Raw genomic sequence first — 26,287 nt, 5'->3', positions numbered from 1 at the left:
CATTGTACAATATCTGCAGAGGTAAGGAGTGCTCTGGAGGGCAGGCCCTGGGCTGTCTTCTCTTTGTTCCATTTGGAGAAACACAGGTCCCTCAAAAGTTCCTCATTTTTATGGTACCATTTCCCCTGTGCTCCAAGGGGAAAGCCCATAAATACAATGTCTACTGCATTTGTCAGATCCTAAATTTGTTGGTATTTTCCTAGTTTTTCCATTGCAGTGTCTTCCAAAGATGTGTCAGTATCACAGTGACATCCACCCCCTATGCTTGGTTGTCCTTCACAAATATGAGGTGCCATTTATGTAACTGTTGTTATCTCTTCTGTGTGGTTCCTGAAACACCACCCAATTTTTCTCTTTAGCTTCCTTTGATAAGGTATCACAGGTACAGTTGTACCTTTTAAGTCTTGCATCCTGCAAGGCTGGGCAATTCCCGATGATATGGGAGCATGTTTCCTTCTCAGCCTGGCAGTGTCTGCAGGATTTGATGTACCTTGCTTGTCTACCCCTTGCCAGGAACTCTCTTGTGGGGTAAACGTTGGCTCTCAATTGCAGTGCTGTTCTAGGCTTCGTGTGGGTGATGCCTCTGTAGTTGTTGATCCCAAAGTTGCTGGTCCCACCCCTTTCAAAGTTGGTAATGCCCAGGTGCTGGGATACCAGCTTGGTCCATTTTGTGAATTCTGATGCTCTCCAGTTTCAGGGTTTCAGAAAGCTGATCTTTGGAGTGGGTACCTCCCATTCTGATGTTCTTTTCTCACCCCCATTGTTGGATAGTTGGATTAGTGGTTTGGGTTCCAATATTGTTGGCTCTTTTCTTTGTCTCCTTCAGCTTTTATCCATAGCTTTTCATCTGCTTGTTTGATTCCTTTTATTTTCAGAATTGTTTTGACTGATTTCATCTGAAGACTGAGCCAGTCTCTGCCATCTTTGGGCTTGTGCACTTGGGATCAATCCTGTCAACCTGGTGACGCCCAAACCTCCACCCCTTGTGCTTGAATTTAGGATGATGTGAGATGTGCTCGGTGGCAAATGCAACTATTCCTTGACAGTGGATCGTATCTGTAGGTCCAGGGACTGGAGGAACCCTGCTTTCACATCAGTGTGGGGCCCAAGTAGGTTAATGTGGGGATGGGATAAGTTTTGCAGATGTCAGTTTTCTGTAATGGTTTCAGCGGTGCCTTATTGATCCACTGTGATCAATTTGTTAATTTTGCAGATAGTTCTGGTGTATCTCTACCAGTCCAGGGGTCAGTCTGCTGGCCCAGATATTTCTCAGAACTACTGGGTTCAATCCCATTGAGGGGTGTGCAGTTAAGGGTCTGTGCTGGACAGTCACTGACGGTGTACGAATCCTTAGTTGGCTTGGTGTAGAAGCCGTGGCACTTTTCTCCCTGTGTCCTGCAGAAGGTCTGTAGGATTTTGATGTTGTTTTTTATGCCTTGCCAGGCTCCATTTAATAGGACCAAGTCATCAGTGAAGGGCATTGCTGTTACAGTGTTCCCTCCCTGCTGGTACCCTTTTCCACAGGCAAATTGAATAGAAGCAGCGACATTGGATCACCTTGTTTCACCCCACTTTGTATGTGGATGTGATCTGTGTGTTCATTCTTTGTGTCTATACAGGTGTAGAAGTTCTCATCCATGTTCTTTAACAAGATGATAATAGGAGGGTCTCCTCCCTTCTGTTTCAGAGCCCTTAGGATGTGTTGATGGCTCACGGTATCAAAGGCCTTTGCGATATCAACCAATAGCACTCGCAGTTCTCTGTGTCCTCAGCATTTCAGATTAGCAGTTGTAACAGTTTGGGATTTTTGGAACATCCTGCCTGTCTTCTAAATGCTCTCTGCCTGAGATTAATGGGACATGCCTTGGCCAGCTTTGCTGTCATTGTTCTGGAAAAGAGGCTTAAAATGATTGATCCAATGGTAATGGGCTGTGAGTTGCTGATGTCCTTCAGGCGTTCTGGTCTGGTTGACTTTGGTATTAAAGTAGTCCAGCAGCACCTCACCATGTCTGGTATCACTGCTGATGCCAGCCATAGATGGAAAACTTCCATGGTCTGGGAGTGGCGAGGGTCCAGCTGCCACTGCCACCCTCTGTGACGGTGAATGGCGAGTCGATAACTAAGTGATTGCAGGTGGAGGCGAGAAACTGGAATACTTTATTGAAGAGCAAAATGTAATTTAAGGGCCTTGGGGGTTGGGCATGTTAATGAGGAGGACAGGTCATGATAATAAGGGAATTCCACAAGTTTTTACTGAAGTTACTTAATTGATTAATCTTTCCCTCAACCAGGATTACATGGGGGGAAGAGGATAAAGGGTTTAAACATGGTCTGATAAAACCATCTCAAAGTCCTTTCTTATTTTGCTGCAGGAGCCAGGCTAAACCACATGGTTGTACATCACCAGGTCTTGTGAGGAAGGTCCAGTCCCTCAGGTCATGGGATTTCTCTCAGTCCCTGTTGTCGAAGGTTTACTGTTCAAGCCACTAAGCCCCTTTCTGCTGGCAGCTGGGTTTGGGCTCCTACAACGAGAGGCCTCCCACGTGCCCTGCAATTGATGCCAGGCCCCCGGGCCCTGGGCACTTGGCACCAGAAGCAAGAGCCCCCCTCGGGGCTCACCCCTCCCTCACTGGTGAGTGACAAAACCATCAGAGTAGTGGCATTTCGGGGGCCCCCTGGTGGTCTAGTGGTCAGGATGTGGCACTCTCACCGCCACGGCCCGGGTTCGATTCCCGGTCAGGGGACTTCCCCGGGCAGATGGAGCTCATCAGCCCTTTAAGGCCACCCATCTGAGAGAAGGTCACTCTAAACAAACCTACGTCCTGAGGACCTCGCTGCCACCGTCCAAGCTCGCTCGGCCCCAGCAGATGAAGCTCAGGATTAAAGGGTGGGCTCAGTTCAGCGCACACTGTGTCTCACCTAAAAAATCCACTGCACAGGCTCAAAGGGTAAAAAGACCTTTCCCAAATCTTCGTTCACGAAGACTGGCCATGATGAGATGATGATGAGTGGTATTTCACCGACGGCCGGGACGCCGGCGGGCAGGTCACCCTGCACTGCCGAGCACGTGCCCGGCCTCCCACTTATTCTACACCTCTCGTGTCTCTTCCCAGTGCCAGACTAAAGCTCAACAGGGTCTTCTTTCCCTGCTGATTCTGCCAAGCCCGTTCCCTTGGCTGTGGTTTCACTGGGTAGTAGGTAGGGACAGTGGGAATGTCCTTCATCCATTCATGCACATCACTAATTAGATGACGAGGCATTTGGCTGTTTATTGAACACATAGAAATATATGTTCCTTTTCCGGGTTACATAAAGGTGACCTGTCCACTTTGGTCAGAATGGTAGAATTTTGTCCAGAAGTCGACGTTATGTGACACGTGATGATCTGAGCCCCAGTTGTGATCCCCACGTACTGTCTGCCCTGATCCAACTGGCTTGTGGCAGCCCTGCAGCCGTAGGTATTGCTTAACTTTATTGTAAATTAAGATACAGCAGTATGAGCTATTTTTGCCTTGACTATGCCATTAGCTTGCAGATAATGTGGTGTGTGGAATACCCACTGAACTCCTTCTTCTTTGGGCCAGTCTTGGACTGTAGCTGTGAAATATGACCTGTTGTCTGATTGAATTGACACAGGTTTTGGGAAGAAACTGAAGCCTGCTTTAAGAGCTTCCAGAGTGTTTGCCCCAGTTGCTGGAGGGAAAGCCTCAGCTTGTACCAGTCCTGATCTGACTTCCACTCCTACCGACACATATTGCTTTCCTTCTGATTTCCAGAAAGGTCCAGTATAGTCCAGCTGCCGTGTGTCCCCCGGTCTCTTCCTGTCTCTTATGTGCAAGGGAGGTTGTTGTAGGGGATGATGCTCTAGTCGGACTCGACACTTCCCATGCAGATATGCAGGTATGAGCCATCTCAGGAGTTACTGCCATCCTCTACTTCCTGCTTGTTTGTCTAGATCTTGTGCCCCTGTGTGCTTTTGCTTTGAGTGCAACCACTCTAATAATTGGTCCCAGTTTTCTGCTGGAGTTTTTACGTGTGGTGGGGCTAGTCTGGCCAGTTCATCTGCCTTGTCATTCCAGTGGCTAGTTGGGATTTCAGTCTCTTGGTGAGAGGCTACTGTTGCCTAAAATGAAAGGAAAATTCTCTGGAGAGTTTGTTGAAGTAAGGCAGAGAACAGGTCTTTATTTAAGGCCTTAAGGTGCATAAAATACATTCAGCACACACACGCAGAATAGCTGTTACAATTTTATAATACTGGCTAATTATCCTATCTAACCATTACATCCTGGCCCAAAAACTGTACATCCCCCCTCCCGCCTTCAGGCCCTCCCCTAGGCACACCTCCCCAAATTGGGTTGGTGGTCCCAAGAAAACAAGAGTTGGTCCCTCCTTCATCTTCATCATCCCTCTCTGTCCTGCTCGGCCCTCGTTCAAGGATCCTGGGTGTTCTCTACTAGTTTAGTCTAAAGTTTGATAAGGGGTGATCAAAATCTAGAATGGTGATAAAAGATTGTGGCCTTAGATACTTCCTAGAGTTAATTTTAGATATAATACTGTTAAATTAGAATAACCCTTGCTTGCTTGTGTTAATTCACAGACAGGGTATAGTTAAGTTTATAATGAGAACTGTAGCAGGAGCAGAAAACCTTGGGGTTTCGATAAGGGGCTTTAAGGCTTAAGAAGAGGGACCTTGAAGACTGCTAAAGAAAGGTTCCTAGAGATGATACCAGTTTTGAGGTAATTGGACAGTGCCAGCTCAGCAATTCTTAGCAAAGGTGAAAAGTTTAGAGCTGAGGAAGACTCTTACTTCATCCAAAAGACCCCCAAATGAAGACCCTCAAGGGGCATTCCGAGGCGGAGTCGGAGGTGTGGTGTATGTTAATGACTTCCCCTCCCAGTTGTCAGGAATTTGCTGACTGCATCTGTAACACAATTAATGTCTATGTAACATTGTATGACAAAAAAGGGCCAAACAAAGGGAGTAGGTGTGCATATTGGGCAGAGATATTCCCTATGCACCCGGTGCCTGCATAAACATACCTACTCAGTACTCTGTGAGTTTTGGGGTTTGTTTCCACAAGTCAAGTTATATCAAACAGTGTGTGTGTTATGTTGTCTAGGTACATCTCCTCCAGATTGGATGTTTTTGCTAAAATCTTTCTTTGGAAAAGAACATTAAACAGAGTTTCAGGAATTTGACACAAAGGGTGGTTAGAAATGACACTAAATTGTAAATACTAGGATCTAAGGATCATGCTGCAGGCCTTTTAATTTGGTCTAGGGCAGTGAGGGTGTCCGGGGGAATACAGACCATTCTATTCCCAGGAGTTTCACTTCTTGCGAAGGCAGTTGTACTTTTTCGGGAGGGAGATGTTTAATAATGTGTGTTTGGGTTGACTGTCCAGGTGCAGTTTCATCTCCTGCTACCAAAATGTCATCAGTGTATTGGTTGGTATACTTTTACTCCCCGTGCAAGAGGAATGAATTACAATTCTGGTGCCAGAGTGTGGTGTGGTAGAGTGGGTGAATGCTTCAGTCTTGTAGGAGGCAGGTTAAAGTGTCCTGCTGGCCTTCCCACGTGAAAGCAAAACACTCCTGATCTTGGTCCCACAGGGGAAGCATAAAAGACATGTCTTTGACATCAACAGTGGCCATGATTTGGTGGTTTTGTTGTTGTATGGTAGCCATTAGTTCAGCAGTATTTGGGACTGCTGCAGTAAGGGGCCCTGTGTTTGCATTAAGGCGTCGGTAGTGCCCAGTTAATCTCCACTTGCCTTTTGGCTTGTGAAGTGGCCAGTTCTTAATTAGAGGTGGATGTAACTCCCCCAGACCAACGCTCGTGGGGAGATCTCTGCTCTCAACCTCGAGGAGTGACTTTGGGGGTTCCCCAGCCAAGGCAGGGATCTCCACGCACCCCCCAAGAAGGGTTGTGTTGGAAGAACCTGCCCCTGGGAAAGGGGACTGGCCCTTTCAGTAGAAGGGGATGGACAGACAGTCACTGGACTCCAGGGGTTGCCTCACCATCAGGGGGTTCATGCAGGGTGGAAGCAGCAGCCAAAGCTCTTCCCCCAATGGGGGCACTCAAAGGGCTTCCCTTACTGGTGGGTCCATTGGTGTTTGTGATGCCAATTTGTGCCCCAAAGAAGGTGCGGAGTAACTGCTCCGAGACAGAATTTTCAGTCTATAAGCAGGAGGTATTTATTTACGGCCGGGGAGCAGCCAGGTCACCCTGGACAGCCTGCTCCATCGTGAAACTTACAATTGAACTTTTTATACACTTTTTGCCAAGCAATTGCATCACATATTATGAATATTCATTACATTGCAATATGTACTTTTAATAGTCATAACAGGCGGAGTTGAGGCAGAGTTAGAGGCGTGGTCTTTAATTTGGGGAGCACTTCGGTGGTCGTTCCTGTCTTACTTCATCATGAACTCAAGTGTCCTTTCATCATCATCTTCATGAACTTTTGAACCTTCCCTAATTTGGGTAGTTTCCTTGTGCATTTGGCAGGGATTTTCAGTATCTGGCAAGAGTACCTGATTTCTTGGCTTGTCCCTTTTCTTATCTCCCTTTGTTTTCTTCCGTATGTCCTTTTTTGTGTGTGCTAGCATTTCTAGTTCTCCCCGTTCATGCCCATGTTCCCTCATGTCAGAGTGTCCTGTATTCTAGTGAATTTATTGCCTCTGCTATTTCTTAATACTAAGTTCTCTATGCCTTTGTTTAAGGCCTGCATTTGGTGTTTAACTCTCTAATTCTTGTAGTGCTCTACTAAATTCACTTGCCAGGTTTTACCTGGCTTCATTTGGTCAAGGCAGAGCTGTGGGTGAAGCTCTCCCCACCCTTGTAGGGCCTCCCCCGGTGTGGCTGCGCTCGTGGGTGACGAGAGTGCAGTTCTGATTGAAGCCCTTCCCGCAGTCGGAGCAGCGGAAGGGCCTCTGCCCCGTGTGTGTCTGCTCATGCCTGAGGAGATGTGAGCTGGTCCTTGCCACGGTCCGTGGGGGGAAGGGAAATGGGACCGGGCACTGCAGTAAGGGTTCTGACACAGTCGAGGTCTCGTGCAGCAATGCCACTTTATTCAGGGCAAACAAGGGTTTAAATAAAGCGGGTCTGAGGGGCGGATTCTAAACTGGGGAGGCGCAAGAGATTGACAACTCAGGGCAAAGTGTGATAGGGAGACAGGGGAAAGGTGGGTGGAACTCTCGGGTCTCTAAGGGAATGGACCAATGGTAGCTCTCCCTGCACTGTGGCAGGCTGTGACCAATCAGCGGCAGAGGAGCGGGAAAACAGGGGAGACGGGGTGACAAACAACTTTGGGAGGGAAAATCTGAGGGAGAAATGGGGACAATGTGGAGGTATGACAGAATTCATAAAATTTAATGTGATCGATGAAACGAGGCCATAATTTTGGGTTGCAAGGAAATTAAATATTTATTAATGCCAACAAGCAAAAGCGGCCAGCCGGGCGACTTGGAGGAAACCTCAGTTCCTGCCACAGTCCACAAAAGAGAACAGAAACAGCACCGGTTCTACCCTCTGTTGACACCTCCCCCCAAAGTCATGTCGTTGGTTCATTGGTGGAGGTCTCGCGGGCTGCCTTCTGCTTGGTTCCCTCTTCATGGGCCAACCTGTGGTTGGTTCCTCCGTTCGCGGGCAATCGCCATTGCTGAGGGGTGTCCACCAATAATGTCAGGGTCATTAATCTCTATGGGGCCGTGGTCCTGGAAATTTCCATTGGGATGACAGCTGATCACCCGGACTCCTCGTGGTCTGCCCCCTCTATATTAGGTCTTATTAGTATGCTTGGGACAAACATCTCCAAAACTATAACATGCAAAGTCATTCTCGTGTTGTTTTCTGCAGCTTACAAAACTTGTGGTTAGGTATTTCACAACATGTCAACTTATGATTCTGACAAACAATTAACATAATATAGTAACTTTATTAACTTTTCCTATTTGAACAGCAAATTTCTTTAGGTCACTTATAACAATTCCCCCTCCTAATTTCCCGTAAATTTGCTGGTCAAATTCAATCACTGCCTCCCTAGCCACTTCTAAGAGGGAGGCCTGATCTTCACTAGAAGACTTCCCACTCATGTCTTCATATTGCTGCTTCATTGTTAGTAATTGCACAGTTTCAATTCTGTTCTTAACAAATGCTATAACCTTGTTAAGGATACATGGTCCAAAAATTAGTGAAGCAAACAACATTATTAAAGGACCTGCTAAGGTTGAGATTAGAGTTGTTAGCCAAGGGAACTGACTATGCCAGGTATCCAGCCAATTTTGTGAAGCATCTTTTTCTCTTTTTCTTTGTAGTATCCCCTCACGCAGTTTGGTCATAGATTCCTTGATGATTCCTGAGTGATTAGCATAGAAACAACATTCTTCTCCTAGTGCTACACAGAACCCCCCTTGCTGCAGAAACAGCAAGTCTAACCCTCGTCTGTTTTGCAAAACCACTTCTGAAAGGGAATTCAGAGAAGTTTCTAAGTATGAAATAGACTTCTCTATTCTGTCCAAATCTTCATCCACTGCTGCCCTCAGGGCAGTCAATCCATGACCCTGTTGTACCAGGGATGCAACTCCAGCCCCTGTGGCTCCCAACCCTAAAATCATTGCAATTGTTACAATTACTGGTTCTCGTTTTTGTATTCTGTGCTTACTCATTTCCCAAAACTCTAAAACAGGTTCTTCAGAATGATACAGCATATGAGGCAGCACAGTTATCTGAATACAAAACTCATTATTCTTTTTAAATGCAGATACAGACACACACGGGACTAAACCAGTTTTAGAACATATCCACCACCCACCTTGGTGTGGTATAGCCCACTTATTCTTTCCTTCTTCTAGTTTGTCTACTTTAGTACCACATAACTCATCGCTATCTGGAGGAGTGTTCCCAATACATGTCCCCTGCCCGCTGACTTGTGACATTGTGAGACCAATTTCTCTTTCTCCCAACCTACATTGATTTGGGTTATCCTCTGTACTGAAGCTAAAGGTGAGGTTCAATCCCACCCCCTTGTAGAAGGGAGGTCCCATGTTGTAACATAACCAACAAGACTCAGTCATGTCAGGGTCTGTATAATTGATGGCTTTATAAGATGCTTCTACCAGGTTTAACATTGATTCCACTCCCCCATGTGATACCTTTTCTTTTTCAAATGATCTAGTAGGAATGACCTGTGTACCTTTAGATTCCTGTGACATTGAATTAGTAAGGACTTTATCTACCTTTTCCCTTTCTTTTTCTTGACTGTTGTCTCTAGATTTCCTTATTTCCAAGCTGGGTCCTAGTAATTGGGAATAAACAGTTAATGGCCGTTTCCTTATTGTTACATATTCACCTGGGTCTGCAGACAGTCTGTCTAATCTTACTCCCCAGGTTTGTCCAGTCAGCCACCCTCGGTCCTCGTGATTCAGAACTTGCCCCTGCAGATACTCACAATTAGAGGGTTCATTAGGGAGTACAAATCCTCCAAATGCAGGGGGCTCACAATGTGGAAGTCCCCATTGTACTCGTAAGTACCTGTCGGGACTTTTGGGTCTCCAAGCAGTAGCTATGGTCTCACAACCCCAATATCCACAGTGGTAGTGTCCAGGATAATTGCAATATGACCTCCCCGGGTTAGAAGTTGGACACCAATATGTGGCTCCCTTATTTATTGTAACAGAGGGTTTTCTTCCTCCCTTGCCACATTCTTGGGGTATATTAGCCATTAACAGATCACAAACTGTCACATTAAATTTAGGACCTATGGCAGTTATTGCCTTCTGAACAATTTTCAAATCTTTTGACCTGATTAAGGTCCACTCAAATGGCTGGTGGGCACATCCCAGAGAACTCGCAAGAACTATTACAGTAATGATTGACACCAGATCTTGCCCCATTTTGTTTGAGTCTCTTCCTTTCGCTCTCCATGGTCTCTGCTTTGAGTCACCTACTTCCCCACACATTTATCTCTCTGCCTTCCTTCGTCTGTTCCTGTGCAGGGAACAACGAGGTTTTAGGTTCTTCTCGGCAGCAGTGATACTCTTCGGGGGATAGACTCAATTTGCTTAATTTTCCCCCACTGATTCAGGCTGAGACTCATCTATTTCAAGACTTTGGATTCTATTGATTAGTCCCAACAATTCAACATACCTCCTTCGATTGGGTTTTTCCAATTTCCAAGAAAATCTAGTTCGGCACAATTCTATCAGTGCCCTATTCCAATTGGTTTCATAAATTTCCCAAGTCTCTGGGACTAACCACTCCCAACCACAGAAAGCTTTTATTATTTCAGCATTCGCCAATTGTTCCCTTATAGATTCAGTAGAACTCGTCCTACACTTCATACAATGAGGTTGTCCCCTTATTGATACACAGCGCCACTTCCTATCACACTTCTTGCACTTACACAACACCCAGCTGTAGTGTGTGGACTCTGGATGTTTTATACAGGGTATTCCATGTGGGCTACGTCCCTCTGGTATGTCAGTTTCTACTTCACAACAAAAAGGTAAAACAGTTTGGGTCCCCACTACCCTATACAGTTCTGAGCCTCCAGTCTGTTCAGGTATTCCCTCTAAGTTCCAGGAAACAAAGTGCACTCTCCTTAAAGTCTGTCCTTGGGGTATCTGAAAGAAAGAATACAGGCTGGACCTTACGACCTCTCCATCAAGGTTCATCTGTTGGCCGTACTCTCTTAATCCTCATCTGCAGGTCTCCGTGACTCGATGTTACTTTCCACTCCAAATCTTTTACTGGTCCTTTCACTCTTGATTCATGGGTCCACCCTCGCTCAGCTGTTCTCACTGCCGTATCTGTGGTGAGAAGAACAACAAAGGGCCCCTCCCATTGTGGAGTTAGAGATGTTTCTTTCCATGTTTTAATTAACACCTTGTCACCTGGTTGAAATTTGTGTATGGCCATGTCTAAAGGTGGTCTTGGAGCTACAAGTCCTTTTTTCTTAACTCCTGTCTCCTTCTCATCAATTCAATAATATACTCTCTTAAGAGGGTATCCTCAACCTTTGGACGATCTATTGGGGTTCTGAACTCATAGGGCATGCCATACAACATTTCAAATGGTGAAATTCCTGTATCTGTTCGAGGTTGAGTCCTGATATACAGTAGTGTCAAAGGAAGGCACTTCACCCAATTCATTTTTGTTTCTAGCATCAATTTGGTCAGATGTTTCTTAATTTCTCCATTCATTCTCTCTACTCTTCCTGAACTCTGTGGATGCCAAGGGGCGTGATATTCCCACTTGGTTCCTAGCAACTCTGTTACCTCTTTAATCACTCTGGAAGTGAAGGAGTCTGGACATATGCATCTGCTACCCTCTTAACTGCTTCCAATGCCAATTCTTTAGATACATCCAAATGTTTCAGATCAATTCTAGACTGATCGTCCCTACTTGAGTAATGCCCTTGACCATAAAACATGTCTACAGCCTGTCTCACCAGTATTCCCCTCCTCTCCACCTTTTCGTTAACGTAAGTTGTAATTAATTTCTTCCACTCCGTCTCAAAGACGGACGATTGCACAGTGGAAAAAAGCCCATTTGTAACTGCACGAATATCATAAGGTGTGAGTCTATAAGGTAAAAGGAATGATTCCAGCAGGCCAACTGTGAAGGGTGCTCCTAACCCATACTGAACAAGAGCTTTTTTAATGTCCTTCAGCATTGGATAAGAGATAGGCCTCCATTCTGGAGCTTTACCCTCCTCTAAGTAATTGGAAAGGCCTTTAGGAAGTGATTGGCCTGAGCAGCCTCCTCCCTGAAAGACTTCCAGATGTTTGGATGGTTTGCCTGTCCCTCAGGGGAGTGCTGGGAACAGTCTGAGTGGGTGTCAGATAACTGGTAGGTGGGGTAGGCCTCGGTGGAACAGGCCCTGTGGGCATGGCCGTGTTTGTGGAAGCTGGACTTGACCTTTGGCCTGGACCCACCCCTGAATTCCCTTCTGTCCTGGGAGGGAGGACTTTCTGGGGAGGAGGCGGAGCTGGAGGGAGAGGGCGTGCGTGTGGGTGTGTCAGGGGTGGAGTCCCCGACACGCGCAGGTGGAGGCAGAGGTGGCCTAGGGGGTGGTGCTGAGGGAACCCACCCCCTTCTTTCCCGCACTGGCGTTTCCCGCAGCAACTTTTCCCGCCTTCGCTCCTCGCTCCTTGCCTCCCTCCTTCCCGATGCCATTTGGTTGGTGCCGTGATGCAGCTTCATTCTCCCTCCTGCCATCTTGTGACTGATGAAATTTGTGTGCCGAGGTGATAGTCGTTTTAGTGGATGAGAGTCTCATACGTGATTTCTGCGTTTAGTGGATTTTTCACGGAGACCGCTGTTGGAGCTCATCATCTGGTGCTGTAGCACCATCAGAACTAGTCTCCAGGCAGCCAGTGCTTCCTTAGCTGTTCAGTCCCCTCTATAATTAGCTTGCCAGAGATCGTAACCTATCGACTGCCACTGGTCCACAGAGGTGTTTTCTGCAAGTACGTGACTCTTGTGGTCCAGCCACTTGGCGAGTGCCTTTGCGGATTTTTTATCAAGGGGGTGACCGTGTTCAATAACTTTCCCCACAAATATGCCACGTTCTGCTTTCACACCTGCCGCTGGCCAGATGTAGAAAAGGGATTTTAGAAGGAAAATGCATGAGGAAAAAGGAGTCTGTTCTTACCAGAATATTTAAGCAGATTGCAACAGGACTTAGAAGAGGAAGAATTGGAGGAAGGTGAGAAATTTTACATAGATGGCTCATCCAGAGTAGTTAATGGACATAGGAAGTCAGGATATGCTGTAGTGGATGGTGTCACGTTTCGAATCAGGGAGGCTGGACCTTTAGATAAGACATGGTCAGCTAAAGCCTGTGAATTGTATGCATTGGTAAGGGCCTTAGAACAGTTAAAGGGAAAGGTGGAAACAATATTTACAGACTCTAAATATGCTTTTGGAGTAGTACATACATTTGGAAAAATTTGAGAAGAAAGAGGATTAATTAATAGCCAAGGAAAAGAACTAGTCCATGAGGCCTTAATTAAAGAAACCTTAAAAACCTTAAGAAAACCAAAAAGAATTGCTGTAGTGCATGTGAGAGCACATGGAAGGGGACTGAAGAATACAATTAGGGGAAATTGAAGGGATTTGATAAAGGGATATGGTGTGTTGCTGACAGAACCAGTTTCACGTGTGTGATGTTCTTGATGCTTTCTGGCTGGGGGTGCATCTCCCAGCACTTGGGGGTGCCACACGGCTCCTGTCACGGCAACTTCTAGATTGGCTGCATTAATTTGGGGTCCGACGTTGCTGGCGGGACTGGTTTCACCTTTGGGATGTCCTTGATGCTTCCTGGCCGCTGTTGCACTTCCTAGCCCTTGGTGATCTCACGTGGCTCCTGTCACGGTGACTTCTGGACCGTCCGGATGGATTCGGGGTCTGATATTGTTGGCGGGAGCGATTTTGTGTGCGGGATGTCCTCTGTTTCCTGGCTGCGGCTGCTCCTCCTGGCACTCGGTGCTCTCACACGGCTCCTGTCGGTGCTCTCACACGGCTCCTGTCATGGGGACTTCTGTACTGGCCAGATGGATTTGGGGTCTGACTTTGCAGGCGAGAGTGGTTTCACCTGCAGGAAGGCCTGGGCCTCCCAGAACTTGGTGCTGGTACATGTGTCCTGCAATGGGGACTTCTGGACGGGCTCTGTGGATTTGGGGTCCGACGCTGCTGGCGGGAGTGGTGCTGCCTTTGGGAAGTCCTGGCTGCTCTCCCCGTTGGCTTTCGCCTCCCAGCACTCGGTGCTGGCGCGCAGTTCCTGCCATGGGGACTTCTGGACCGGCCGGATGGATCTGGGGTCTGATGTTGCAGGCTGGAGCGGTTTCGCCCGCGGGATGGCTCTGATGCTTCCTGGCTGGGGGTGCACCTCCCAGCACTTGGTGCAATTAAGCAGTTCCTACCACGGTGACTTCTGGACCGGATGGATGGATTTGGGGTCTGACGTTGCAGGCTGGAGCGGTTTCGGGGGTGTTATAGTCAATAGACCAGAAATATTTTCATTTAAAATATATCGAAATTATTTTTTTTGTGTGCGGGATGTCCTCGATGTTTCCTGGCTGCGACTGCTCCTCCTGGCACTCGGTGCTCTCACACGGCTCCTTCTCCTCGTCCCTTCGTACATACACCTTTTGTGCTGCCCTCAACAATTCATCCATTCCCTTATGTTGCCAATCTTCACTATCCTCCAATTTCTTTTTAATATTTTCCCATGCTCCTGCTACAAACTGCTTTTTAAGTACAGCTTGGCCCAGTTTATTACGTGATTCAAAGCTGGTATAAAGCTGAAAGCTTTTCCTTAACCTCTCCAGCCATTCGGTAGGAGTTTCCTCCTTCCTTTGACACTTATTAAAAGCTTTCTTAATATTTTGCCCCCTAGGAACAGCTTCACGTATGCTTTGAACTATCACGTTCCTTAAGTCATTCATGCTGTTCCTATCATTTGCCTCATGATTATTCCAGTCCGGTCGCTGCAAAGGCCATTTATTATCAACAGCTGGACCGTGCTGATGGTTTTGGTCCCAAATCTTCATCCCTGCTCTCCTGATCATGCCTCGCTCTTCCACCATGAATTAGTATTCCTAAAATTGCCTGCACTTCGTCCCAGGTATAAATGTTAGGACCTGGGAACTGATCAAATCTCTCTGCCACTCCTAAAGGATCCTCCAACAAATTTCCCATCTCTGTTTTAAATGCTCTGACATCTCCTGAATTCATTGGCACCGATATAAACCCTATGCCGTGTTGTCTCCCTGGTCCTTGCATTGGAGTTTCCCTTAGGAGGGGGTACAGCTGTGACTGGGTGGTAGGGGAAGAAATCATTTCTGTGTCATTAGATTCCCTCTCGGTTGACTGAGAGGTTGCCAGAGACAAGATGGCGGACTCCAGCACTCGGGCTGGGGGAGACAAGATGGCGGACTCCAGCACTCGGGCTGGGGGAGACAAGATGGCGGACTCCAGCACTCGGGCTGGGGGAGACAAGATGGCGGATTCCCGCGCTTGGGCCGGACAGGACAAAATGGCAGATTCCCTCGTCCGTGCAGGTGCTGATGGAAAAGGGGGGACCAACTCCATTGGAGCACTTGGGGTGAGTCCACTCCCAAGGTCATTCCGGACTGAGGCATCACACGGGGGTAATGAGGTGGACATAGACAAGGGTGGAACATATGGTGGGGGGAACTTTTGAGACTCCCTGGAGTCACAGCAACTCCTTTGCTTTTTCCTTTCCCTTAAGGGGAATAGACTAATGCTTGTATCTGGTCTCAGCCACAAGCTAGCATATTCTTTCTCTTCCATACAGAAGGGCTCTTTACTGCTTACATAGAACTTTAAAGCTTGACATATCCAATCCTCAGATGAGCCACTGGCCAATACAAATTGTCTGATCTTATTTGCTTCCCTCCCCACACTTCTGTGCAATAGTATACCATTTTCTCTCTTGATCTTCCTTTTGTGTAGGGATAGTCATTCCAATACTTTAACATCATCCCCAGAGGACTATCTGGTGGAATTACCGATGATTTTGCCTCAAAATCACCACCCGTGAGCTTTCCCTTCTCCTGAGAGATATTCTTAAAGCCGCTCATGAGTTTCCCCTTCTCCTGAGGGGTACCCTGTAGCCCTACATTACGGCCACCCATGGGAGCAGAAGACTTACTTTTCTTCTGTCCCCTCTTCCAGAGTGCCTTCTTTCACTCGCACACACACACTCCACACGCTTCCCTCCGTTCGTGGCTCGCTCCCTCGCGGGCTACGAGAACTGCACTACCAGGAGGTCCTCACTCGCCTCGTCCTGCCGGACGTCTCAGTCAGTCACACTCCAGGGCCCCCTCCCAACCGAAAGAGGGGGATCGCAAATACTCACCTCACCAGGGCAAGTCTTCGTCCAGCTCCTCACTGGACGGTCCCTTCCCCGACCGGACGGCACCCGCAGCCCTTCCTCTCGCCTGGAGTAAGGCACTTACTCTCTCCCGGAGTAAGTCCCGTTCGCTCACCTGGCAGAACAGACCCCTTTCACCCAAAGGGGTTTTCTACTCACTTCTGTCCTGAGTGAGTCTTCGCCCGGGCTTGTGCACAAAGATTGCAGGGAACTGTAGTGTTTTATTTGCTTATTTGCCTCTTTCTAATTCTCGGTCGGATATCGAGACTCTGTGCTGCAGGAGTCCCTCCAGGACCGTCCAAGCAGGGATGGGGGTGCCCCCCTGGAGAGATGATCCTACCGCCCAGGAGGTCTCGATCCGAGTCACGGCACCAATTGTTGTAGTCATTAGACTCAAGAATTTTAAATTTGAAAATATAAAAGAATTTATTAAAGGCAAACAAGCAAAATGGAGCACTGGGCGACCGGAGGAAACCCTTGTTCCTGCCGCGGTCCGCAAAGAACACAGTCGAAACCCCATCTTTTATTCCCTTTGCAACCACCTCCCCCTCAGCCTCATGTCATCTCGTCATTGGTCCATCTTTTGCAGGCTTTGCTCTGCTTGGTTTCCATTTTCCAACTTTAGCCCAACTCTTCCAACTTTCCAACCAGTGGGCAAGGTTCTGAGTAAATAACTTCTGTACGTTATTACCAAAAATTTGTATTGATTCGTTTGATTACTCTCTCTGGGCAGTGACTCCAGACGATAGGGAGAGAGAGGCTTTAACCCCTCCTCCGAACTGGGGCCGAGGCCGACTTAGTTACCTGTAAAGGGCATCCAGCGGGACCACGAGGAGGTGCGACCACTGCGGCTGAGCCCAGTCAGTAACTCTACTCCACCTTAGGAGAGTGATAGTTACTCCCGCCGTTTACCTGCGCTTCACTGAATTTCTTCCCTTTGCCATTGAGAGCTCTGGGCAGAAATCCCAGCACGTCAGCCCCCGCCGTGGGCCTTGGCGATGCTTGGCTTTAATTAAACAGTCGGATTGCCCTGGTCCGCACCAGTTCCGAGCCTGGTGCTGAGCCCTGGCCAAGGTCCCCTCTGGGGACCCTCCCCCACCTGAACCGTGGAGCTGATGTGTCCCCACCGGGCAGAGCGGGAACCCTCCAGACCCAGAGGGTCCACCCTGGGGTGGAGTTGGCACGATGTCATGGTTTGAGATAGCCCCAAAATCCTAATTCCCTAGTCCTAGCCCCCTCCCCCATCTCAACCTAATGTGAGATGGGTTTTTCCAGACAAAACCACACCAGACTCCAAATGGGGAAAGGGAATATATTACAATGACTGTACAAATAAATATTATTACACATTATACACACGATCACAACTATCTCTACCATGACATATAGTATTTACAATGGATCAGATCTCTTCTCCCCTCCAAATAAAAGTCCAGGAGGAAAAGAAGGACAGATCCTTTCCAGTCTCAAAGCAGGAGTCTCTTCTACAGCAGCAGTCATCTGTCCTCTCCACATGCAGCAGCTGACAGCTGGATTTCTGCCAGCACTCACGAGGGAGGCCTCCAAGCTCCCTCGGCCCCTTGACGCAGGCAAAGGGGTCTTCCGTGGGCTTTGTAACCCCAGACAAGGTCGTTCCACCATGGTCATATCACGAGCACAGGGGTCTTCGTGACGGTCTGGTATCTCCAGGAGATTCAGGCTCCTTGCAGGGCCTCTGTGCCCTGCCTCAGGCTGCGAGCTTCTTTGTAGCTTGCAGCAAGGGAGGGCCCCAAGGCCAACCTCCCACAGCGTCCTGGCTCAGCTCTCGGGACGACTGAGCTTCTCAGCTCCTCTGTCTCTCCGGTGCTGCTGTGCTCCAAGGCTCCTCTCAAATAGGAGTCCATCTACTCCTCCTTTCTCGGAGGTCTCAAAGGAGTTTGGGGGATCTGGTACAGTTCTTACCCCCAGAACTCTGTAGCTCTGCTGCTGACTCTCCTCAGCTCTCCGGGACAACTCGGTGTCTCCCTTCCTCAGTTGCATGTCTGTGCTGCTTCTCCGGTTCAGTTCTTATCTGTCCTGGCTCTTAGCCAGTCTCTGGATGCTGCGTCTGCCGCTGCTGTCTCTGCTCACAGTGGCTCAGCTCTCACTACAGGCACTTAGCTCAGCTTTAGGCTGTTCCAGGTCCCCGCAGGCCCCCGCTGGGGGCTGGGGGCCAAAGCCCCCCTGTGGGGCTCTGAGCCCCTTCCTCGTGGCTCTACAACATGGCCACCATTTCCTGCCACAACCAAAAACTACAACCCTTCTCTTCCAGTCAGCTTGTGGAATGTTTACATTTTGCAGGAGCGCCCTGTCATGGTTTGAGATAGCCCCAAAATCCTAATTCCCTAGTCCTAGCCCCCTCCCCCATCTCAACCTAATGTGAGATGGCTTTTTTCAGACAAAAACACACCAGACTCCAAATGGGGAAAGGGAATATATTACAATGACTGTACAAATAAATATTATAACACATTATACACACGATCACAACTATCTCTACCATGACATAAGTATTTACAATGGATCAGATCTCTTCTCCCCTCCAAATAAAAGTCCAGGAGGGAAAGAAGGACAGATCCCTTCCAGTCTCAGAGCAGAAGCATCTTCTAAGGCAGCAGGTTTCCTCATCTCTCTTCCATGCAGCAGTAACTGGGTTGTTGTAGCTGGATCTCTTTTCCATACACACAAGGGGGTCTCCAAGCCCCTCGGCTCTCCTTCGGTCCAAGCAAAGGCCTCACCTGTGGGCTGCCAGCAGGGACCAGACTCGCGTCACCACAGGTATGTCACGAAATGCAGGGGCATCTTCGTGAAAGTCCCTTCCTCAGGGGTTCACCCCTGAGTCAGAACATCTTGGGCAGCATTCAGTTGCAAGCCTTTGCCTCAAGAGTTCTGCCAGAGCTCCTGTGCTCTGTCTCAGGCTGCCAGGCTTGTCAGCAGCAGCGGGGGGGCCAAGGTCAACCCCCCCCCCCCATTCCATCTGGCCTTCCCAGTCCAGCTCCAGGACGTCTTTTGAGCTTCTCAGCTCCTCTCTCTCTCCAGTGCTGCATGTCCAAAACTCTTCTCCAAAATAGGAGTCCATCTCCCTCTTTTTCTCAGAGGGATCAAAGGAATTTTGGGGGGAGGGGATCTGGTATCAGTCTTACCCCCAGAACTCTGTCTCTCAGCTGCTGGCTCTCTTTTCCTCGGCTCTCCTTCCAGGAGTCTTCTCTGCAGTGCTGCATGTTGTTCCTGCTGCTCCTCCGGTTCAGGTCTTACCTGTCCTGGCTCTCTGCCAGTCTCTGGACGCTGCGTCTCTGCTTTCTGCTCTGTCTCCGCTGCCCAGGGTGGAGAGAAACATCTCCCAGCTTAACCACAAACACTTAGCCCAGTCTAACACTGTTCCAAGTCTTTGCAGTCCCCCCCCAGCCTGGGGCTGGGAGGGCCCAGAGGCCCCGAGGGGCTCAGAGCCCCTTCCTCGTGGCTCTACAACATGGCCACCTCTCCTCAACAACCAAACTACAATTTGTCTCTTCCGGTGCTTGTGGAATGTTTACATTTTTGCAGGAGCACCCATTGGACAGAACTTCAAAACTTCCAGGGGTTTCCACCCCTTGGGGTTCTACCACTTTCTTAGCCTCTGGGGGAAAACAAGATTCAAACCACTACACACGAGTAAATTGGGATAATGAGTGATTGGTCACTCAGAAATCTGAACATGAAATAACACGTTCTTTAGAAGATCTGGTGAAGGAATTGTACTTTCAGTTAAATGAGGAGAAGGAAAAAGAGATGCAGGTAGAGGGGCTGCTGCTGGTGAGCACCGTGTTGGAAAGCTTCCCCCAGAGCTTTGGAATGCACATGAGAGAGAATCCCAGGGAAGAATTGCAGGATGTAGAACCTGTGACTCAGACCTTCTGTGTTCAGTGGAGGAGTTTGGGAGATGGTGAATGAGTGTTATTCTGATAAAGAGCAAAACCTAACGTTTGCACTGACAGCTGATGACGAGGAAGTAACATTACGACCCTTAATTAAAACTGAAACCACAAACGATTGTCAGGGTCAGCAAACTGCTACTAAAATGGTGCCAGGTACGGCTACGGAGATGTGAAGGTCTGGCCATAAATGAGGTGAGATTGAAATCTGGTCAGCATTAAAGCAGTGGGATGCTGAGAGGCCAGGTGTGCTTCCCAGGTAGCAAAGAGTTAAAATCACTGCAGTAAACAGAGCAAGTGGGATCTGCCAAACTGCTGAGGTTACTTTATGGCTCCTGGTTGAAAAGTGGAAATCTGGTAATCTTAACCCTAAAGGAGACACAGGGACTGTGCTCTCACAGTGCTGGGGTTTGCTGCAACACCAAACAGAATTTCTGAAGTTACAGCTAATTTGGCTCCACTGACAGCTGCAGCATTAAATGTTGCAAACCCAGGAGCCACAGGACCAGCACACCCGTGCTTCAGCCCTGGAGGAGTGGTCTCAGCCTTCCCTTCCTATTCTCCTCCCTGGGCAGTTTATTACAGACAGTTGAATACCAATGCTTGGCCTTTAACAGCTGCTCTGCCAACCAGAGGGGACCCCCCTGAAAAATAGGGGAAGTTTGTGTTGTTTTCTCTTTCCAGGAATGCCAGCACTCCCCCCACTGAAGATGAGAGGAAGGAGTTGCAAGCAGGGCAGCTGCCAGCGGATTTCCCCGAGAAGGCTCACAGCCAGCCAGGATGGGATAATCATTTTTCCCTTAGGCCCTTTGAACTTTGGTTACTTGCTGCTTGAGTAGCATCCTGCCAGACAAGACATTCTTTCTTCTTTTTCAGGATTGGTCTGTATTAGGCCAAATTTTCCCTTTTCTTTTCCTAGGAACCTGCTGACAGGGGAGACCCAGCTGCCTGAAACCGATGGAACTTTTAACTGCCCCATAATTGCTTGTGCTGTCAGTTTATTAATGTTTGTGATTTGTTTGTGTTTCCATGGCAAGCAACTTGTTGAGAACTAAAAATATTAGGAGGATTATATAAGACAAACCATTCTGTGTATTGCCAGTTTGATTTTTGCTAAGTTCATTTTGTCTTTTTACTAAAAAGAATGGGGTGGGGAAAGCTTTTCTCTTATGGACGTATAAGTTTGTCTCAGAAAACTCAGTCAAATTTAGCCTGGGAGTTGGTACAAGAATTTATGCCTATTTGGAATCATATAAATGTGTATTAACCTTCCCATTCTGCTTCAGAAGGATTTAGATTTATTATGATTTGGCTAAATTTTTCAGAGATGTTAATGAGTGAACTAAATAATCTTAACAAAAGAAAACATTACATGGAAATGGTTGAGTCCCCCTTCCTAAACCAGAAGGAGGGACGGCCACGGACTGCAGAGGGGACATGGATAAAATACAGGAAGGCCTTTTACCAGCTCTCAAGACCTGTAACCAGTTTTGGAAACACTTGTATTCTCACTTGAAGTGTCTGATGTACTGTTGGGTTTCCTACCCTGTGTCCTAAGCAGGTTTTTTACTTTGCATCTCTTCTTTCATTTATGCTAATCAGTATGGTAACTCTAGTCCATTGTGCACCCCACATGCTTCTAAACTTTGGGTGCAATTTACTGTAGCAGCAATTGTAAAGGAGTGTGATGAGGGGAATTTGCCCGCTAAAATTAAAAAAATAAAAAAGGAAAAGCACCTGGGGATAATACAGTTAAATTTGAAAGGGAATTAATTTCATTTATGACCCCACCACCAGTAAAGCCACAGCTTTTTGTTTTGTGTCAGGACTAAATCACAACAGAGCTCTCCCCTGTGCTCTGTCCCCTGAGAATGGAGTATAGGCCCAATGTAAAGATGTGCTTATATGAACACTCTTTTATATTTTGTATGAGGACTTTGTATGCCAAAAGTTTATTTTTCATGGTGTGTAGAATTACCCAGTGGGGCAGGAACGTTGCCTAGAAATTCTTCCAACTCAACGTGGATGTGGCCAAGAGAGAACCCTGTTTTAAAGCCTTTGAACTGTATGAACACACCTCCTTACAAACCCAGTCACACTTGTTCTAGTGTGCAAAGGGAACCAATTTACTGTGAGACCTGGAGATGCCCTTTGAGTCTTGGCTGAAAAATGCCACGACCCGTGGGGATAGGAAAGGGATCGGGCACTGCAAGAAGGGCTCGAGACACAGTAGAGATCTCGTGAGGCAATGCCAGTTTATTAAAAGAACTCAGGGGTTTAAATAGGGTAGGTCTGAGGGGAGGATTCAGAACTGGGGAGGAGCATGGGATTGACAGCTTGGGAGAGAGGGTGATTGGATAACTGGGTAAAGAGGGGAGGAGTTCGGGTATCTCTGGGGGAAAGGACCAATGGCAGCTACCTCTGCACTGCAGCAAACTTCAACCAATGGCAGGCAGAGGAGCGGGAAAGCAGGGAAAAAGGCGGGAAAACTCTGAGGGGATGAGGGAGACAATATGGGGGATAAAAATTTAAAAACAGCAACTGGGATACAACTAACAGTATAACAATACAATAACAAACAGGGAACAACTGGGGATAACTGTCCATTTCAGGGTAGTGTCAAATCCGGTGTGGTAAAGTCAAGTCCAATGAAATAAGGTCTTGTCCGGTGTGAAAGGTGTCACTCAGGGCTGTAGATCTTTCGCCAAGCCTGAAATTCATCCCACTCTGCCCTGCGTTCCCCAACATCTCCCCCTTCTTTGTTTGATTGAGCAGCAGCGATGTTTGCGGTGACTGATGATATCAGCGTTTTTCTTAGAAAAACAATCAAACAAGGTAAGAAAACACATAACGAAACTAAACCAAAGAGGGAAATGAGACATATAATGATAAGTTTTCGGGTCCAACTGGGTAAATTTGGCAATTTAATCCAATCAAAGAGGTCGTCGAGTCCTTCGCCTTTGTCTTGATGAATTTCCCGGACCAGGTTCTTTAGCTGGTTAATACTTTGATGTATGGATTCAGCATGGTCTGAAAAATTCATACAACACATCCCTTCAAACTCCTGGCACCCGTGACCGTGTGCCAGGAGGAGGAAATCTATGGCGGCTCGATTCTGCAAACTCACCTCTTTCAATTTCTGGGTGTCCGCCAGCAAGCCCTCAATCGCTTGGGTTGTAGCATTCGCTTCCTTGGTTAACCAGCATCCCAAGTGCGTAAGCAGAGAGAGGGCATGTGCTGTCCCTATCCCGGGGATAGGGAAGGACGCCCAGATATTCTTCACCCTGGACCAAATGTGAATGTTGGAATCACAGTCCTCTGGGAAGGGCAGAGGAGTGGGCCAATACTGCGGCTTTCCGACATTCACATGGGGTGCAGGGAGGGAATTTTGGAGCCGAATCGGTGCAGAGATAACTTGGGGTTCAGACCGAGTTTTAGGGGCAACGGACTTGGACCCGGGGAACCGAAGGGGTGCTCCCATGGAGAATGAAAGGGACTTCTTGACTCGGGTTTTTGGGAAGACGAATTGGTTTTGTAATTGGAATTTCGCCGGGTTGAACAAGGCTAGTTTTCCTATTGTGCAGGGTCCTCCCTCAGGGTAGGCTCTAATGCCTGGCCATGCCCGATCCCCGCACAATAGGAAATATCCCTTTGGGAGTTTCATGTTCCTAGGAACATGTTCAGTAGGGATAGTTGTAACGATCGAGCCATTGCACCACGGCGAGGTGGATTCACGGTAAAGGGGGCTGTTAGCGGTAACATTGTGGGGTGTAAATAAAACGGGTTGGGTATAACGGTGAAAAATAACACAAGCTGCAGTGGGGAGCGAACCTAGCAAATCAATTTCTTGAAAAGGGATATCAATAAAATTAAGAGCTGCTATCGTCTGGGCGAGATTAGGGGAATTGAGTGGGCCGGCTCCCTTGTTCCGAGCTTGGGACACGAAGGCGTCCCATTCCATGGGGGTGATAGGAACCCCTACGAGGCAGGTGCGAAATGGGCTCCCTGCGCTGGCCAAGGCTAGGCACAAGGTGTCTGTGCCGGTAGCCTTAGCCAGCGTTACCCACAGGTTCTCTCCTGGCTGGCTCATCCACTCCCGCAGAGGTGTCGCTTTGCTGAGAGGGATGAGTCCAAAGATGACAAGGCTGGAGATGACGAAGAAGCGAGGCGGATACATGCTGTCTCCGGTGTAGTTCAGTCCTGATGGATCTTTATTCTCCTTGCCGGGACCCACTTCGGTCCGTCCGGACCTGAAATACACGCGTAGCCCTTCCCCCATGTTATCAAGGGGAAAGGGCCCGCCCATGTCTCGGTCAGCGGGTCTCGGTACATGATTTTTGCTTTCTGAGATGTTGAGTTAATGGAACTTGCCCCAAAATGGCGATCTGCTGGACTTCTGTCTGTGTGGGTGTCTTGTTCCTCCAGCATGTTTAAAAAATTTAAAACGTACATAATTTTGTCTAATTTTTCCTGGGGGGACAGGCCAATACTCCCCCTCTTTTGTTTTTTCAGTAAATTTTTGATGTTTTGGTGGGCACGCTCCACTATACCCTGTCCCGTGGGATTGTGAGGGATTCCAGTGGTATGGTGTACTCCCCACTGCTCAAAGAACCGTTTTGTGTCTGCAGACACATAGGAGGGCCCGTTGTCTGTTTTTACTTGTTTCGGAACGCCCATCCTAGCGAATGCAGACAGAAAGTGTCTTTTCACATCACGGCTCTTCTCACCAGTATGCGCGGTGGCTACGATCATCTTCGAAAAAGTATCGATAGATACATGCACGTATTTTAGCTTGCCGAATTCAGGGATGTGTGTAACATCTGATTGCCAGATTTCCAATGCCGAAAGTCCCCTCGGGTTGGTCCCCTCCGGGACGACCGGTGTGACAACCTGACAATCAGGGCACGTCTTTAAAATTTCCCTGGCTTGTGATAATTTAAGGCCAAATTGTTTCTGTAGCGATCGCGCATTCTGGTGGAAAAACTCGTGGGAGATCTTAGCTTGCTGGTACAAATTGGGAGTAACTACCATACCTGCCAGATGGTCGGCAAGTTGGTTTCCCTCCGCCACAGGACCGGGTAGAGCGGTGTGTGACCTGGTGTGGACAATGAAAAAGCCGAATTGCCTGTTTTGGATCAAATACAATAATTTGGTTAGCAGTTCAAATAAGCTTCGATTAGTTACTTCTTTTAGGTAAGAATTTTCAATACGCTTGACCACACCAACGACGTAGGCCGAATCTGAAACAATATTAATCGGTTCACCACTGAAAATTTGGAAAGCTCGCACAACTGCTGAAAGTTCCACGATTTGGGGAGAACCTTCCACTTTATGTATATCAGATTGCCAATTGTCATTTTCTCGCCAGATTATTACCACATTGCCAGTTCTCCCAGAGCCATCGGTGAATATGGTTTTGGCATTTTTTATAGGTAAATCTGATTGAACAACTTTTAGTTTTAACGGAATTTGAATTAATCTTTGGATAAATGGGCATGCCGGGAGGTGTAACCGAATTTCTCCCGGGTAGCCTTCGATGGCAATTTGGAAATCAATAGAAGTTTGCAGCAGTTGGTCTAGATGCTCAGAAGTCAGCGGGAGGTAAATAAAATCTGGTTCCTCACCGCTGAGTTCTAAGCATCTAGTGCGGCCTTTGAATATTACTTTGCCAATCATCTCTGAGACGGTGGTGATCGTCTTGCCAAATTGGTGCGGGAGGAACATCCACTCCCACAGACAGAAGTCCTTTTGATCGCTGGTGAATTGGCCTATAAGGCCAAGAGGTTGTCTCTCTTCTCTGAGAATTACTAAGGAGGATGGCAGTCCCTCCATCCTTCTATACGACTGTCTTTCTGCTATTTTCTCTTCGACAATGGATAAGGTTTCAATCGCCTCTGGTGTTAAATGGCGGGGGGAGGACAGGTCAGCGTCTCCTCGAAGCAGCTCAAACAGTGGGTGCAGATTCCCGGTTGTGATCCCCAGTACAGGTCGGATCCAATTGATCGCACCCAGTAGTTTTTGGAGGTCATTTAATGTTTGGACTCTCTTGTTAATTTCGATCGCTTGAGGCCGAATAGTTTTCTCTGTGATTTTGAGTCCAAGATACCTCCAAGGTGTTTCCCTTTGGACTTTTTCAGGGGATATTTCCAATCCGTTGTCTTTTAGAGCCAGAATGGTTGAATTTAATGTTTCATCTACAGCCAATTGAGTTTTGGCACAAATCAAAACATCGTCCATATAATGGAAGATGATTGATTGTGGATGTTTTTGCCGAATTGGACGTAACACCTCTGCCACAAACATCTGGCAGAGTGTTGGGGAATTTTTCATCCCCTGGGGAAGCACCTTCCACTGGAACCTGCGGTGGGGTTCGCAAGCGTTGATGGCTGGGACAGAAAAGGCAAATCGAACCGAATCAGTCGAATTTAAATATATCTGAAAAAAGCAGTC

General features: G+C 47.7%; 2 protein-coding genes and 1 non-coding gene across 3 annotated transcripts in view; 1 reads left to right on the top strand and 2 right to left on the bottom strand.

The window, feature by feature from the left end:
• LOC135406004 (zinc finger protein 91-like) overlaps window positions 1-26,287 on the bottom strand; it is a 369,522-nt gene that overhangs the window by 157,762 nt on the left and 185,473 nt on the right. The window lies entirely within an intron of this gene.
• Window positions 1-26,287, bottom strand: part of LOC135406099 (trichohyalin-like) — a 134,176-nt gene that overhangs the window by 71,771 nt on the left and 36,118 nt on the right. The window lies entirely within an intron of this gene.
• Window positions 2,673-2,744, top strand: TRNAE-CUC (transfer RNA glutamic acid (anticodon CUC)). The gene has a single exon. It is a non-coding gene; the product is annotated as a tRNA-Glu (tRNA).

This window comes from Pseudopipra pipra, chromosome W, assembly GCF_036250125.1.
Source record: "Pseudopipra pipra isolate bDixPip1 chromosome W, bDixPip1.hap1, whole genome shotgun sequence".
NCBI lineage: Eukaryota > Metazoa > Chordata > Aves > Passeriformes > Pipridae > Pseudopipra > Pseudopipra pipra.
The sequence above is the reverse complement of the archived record's forward strand: the minus strand, read 5'-3'. Positions and strand labels throughout refer to the sequence as shown.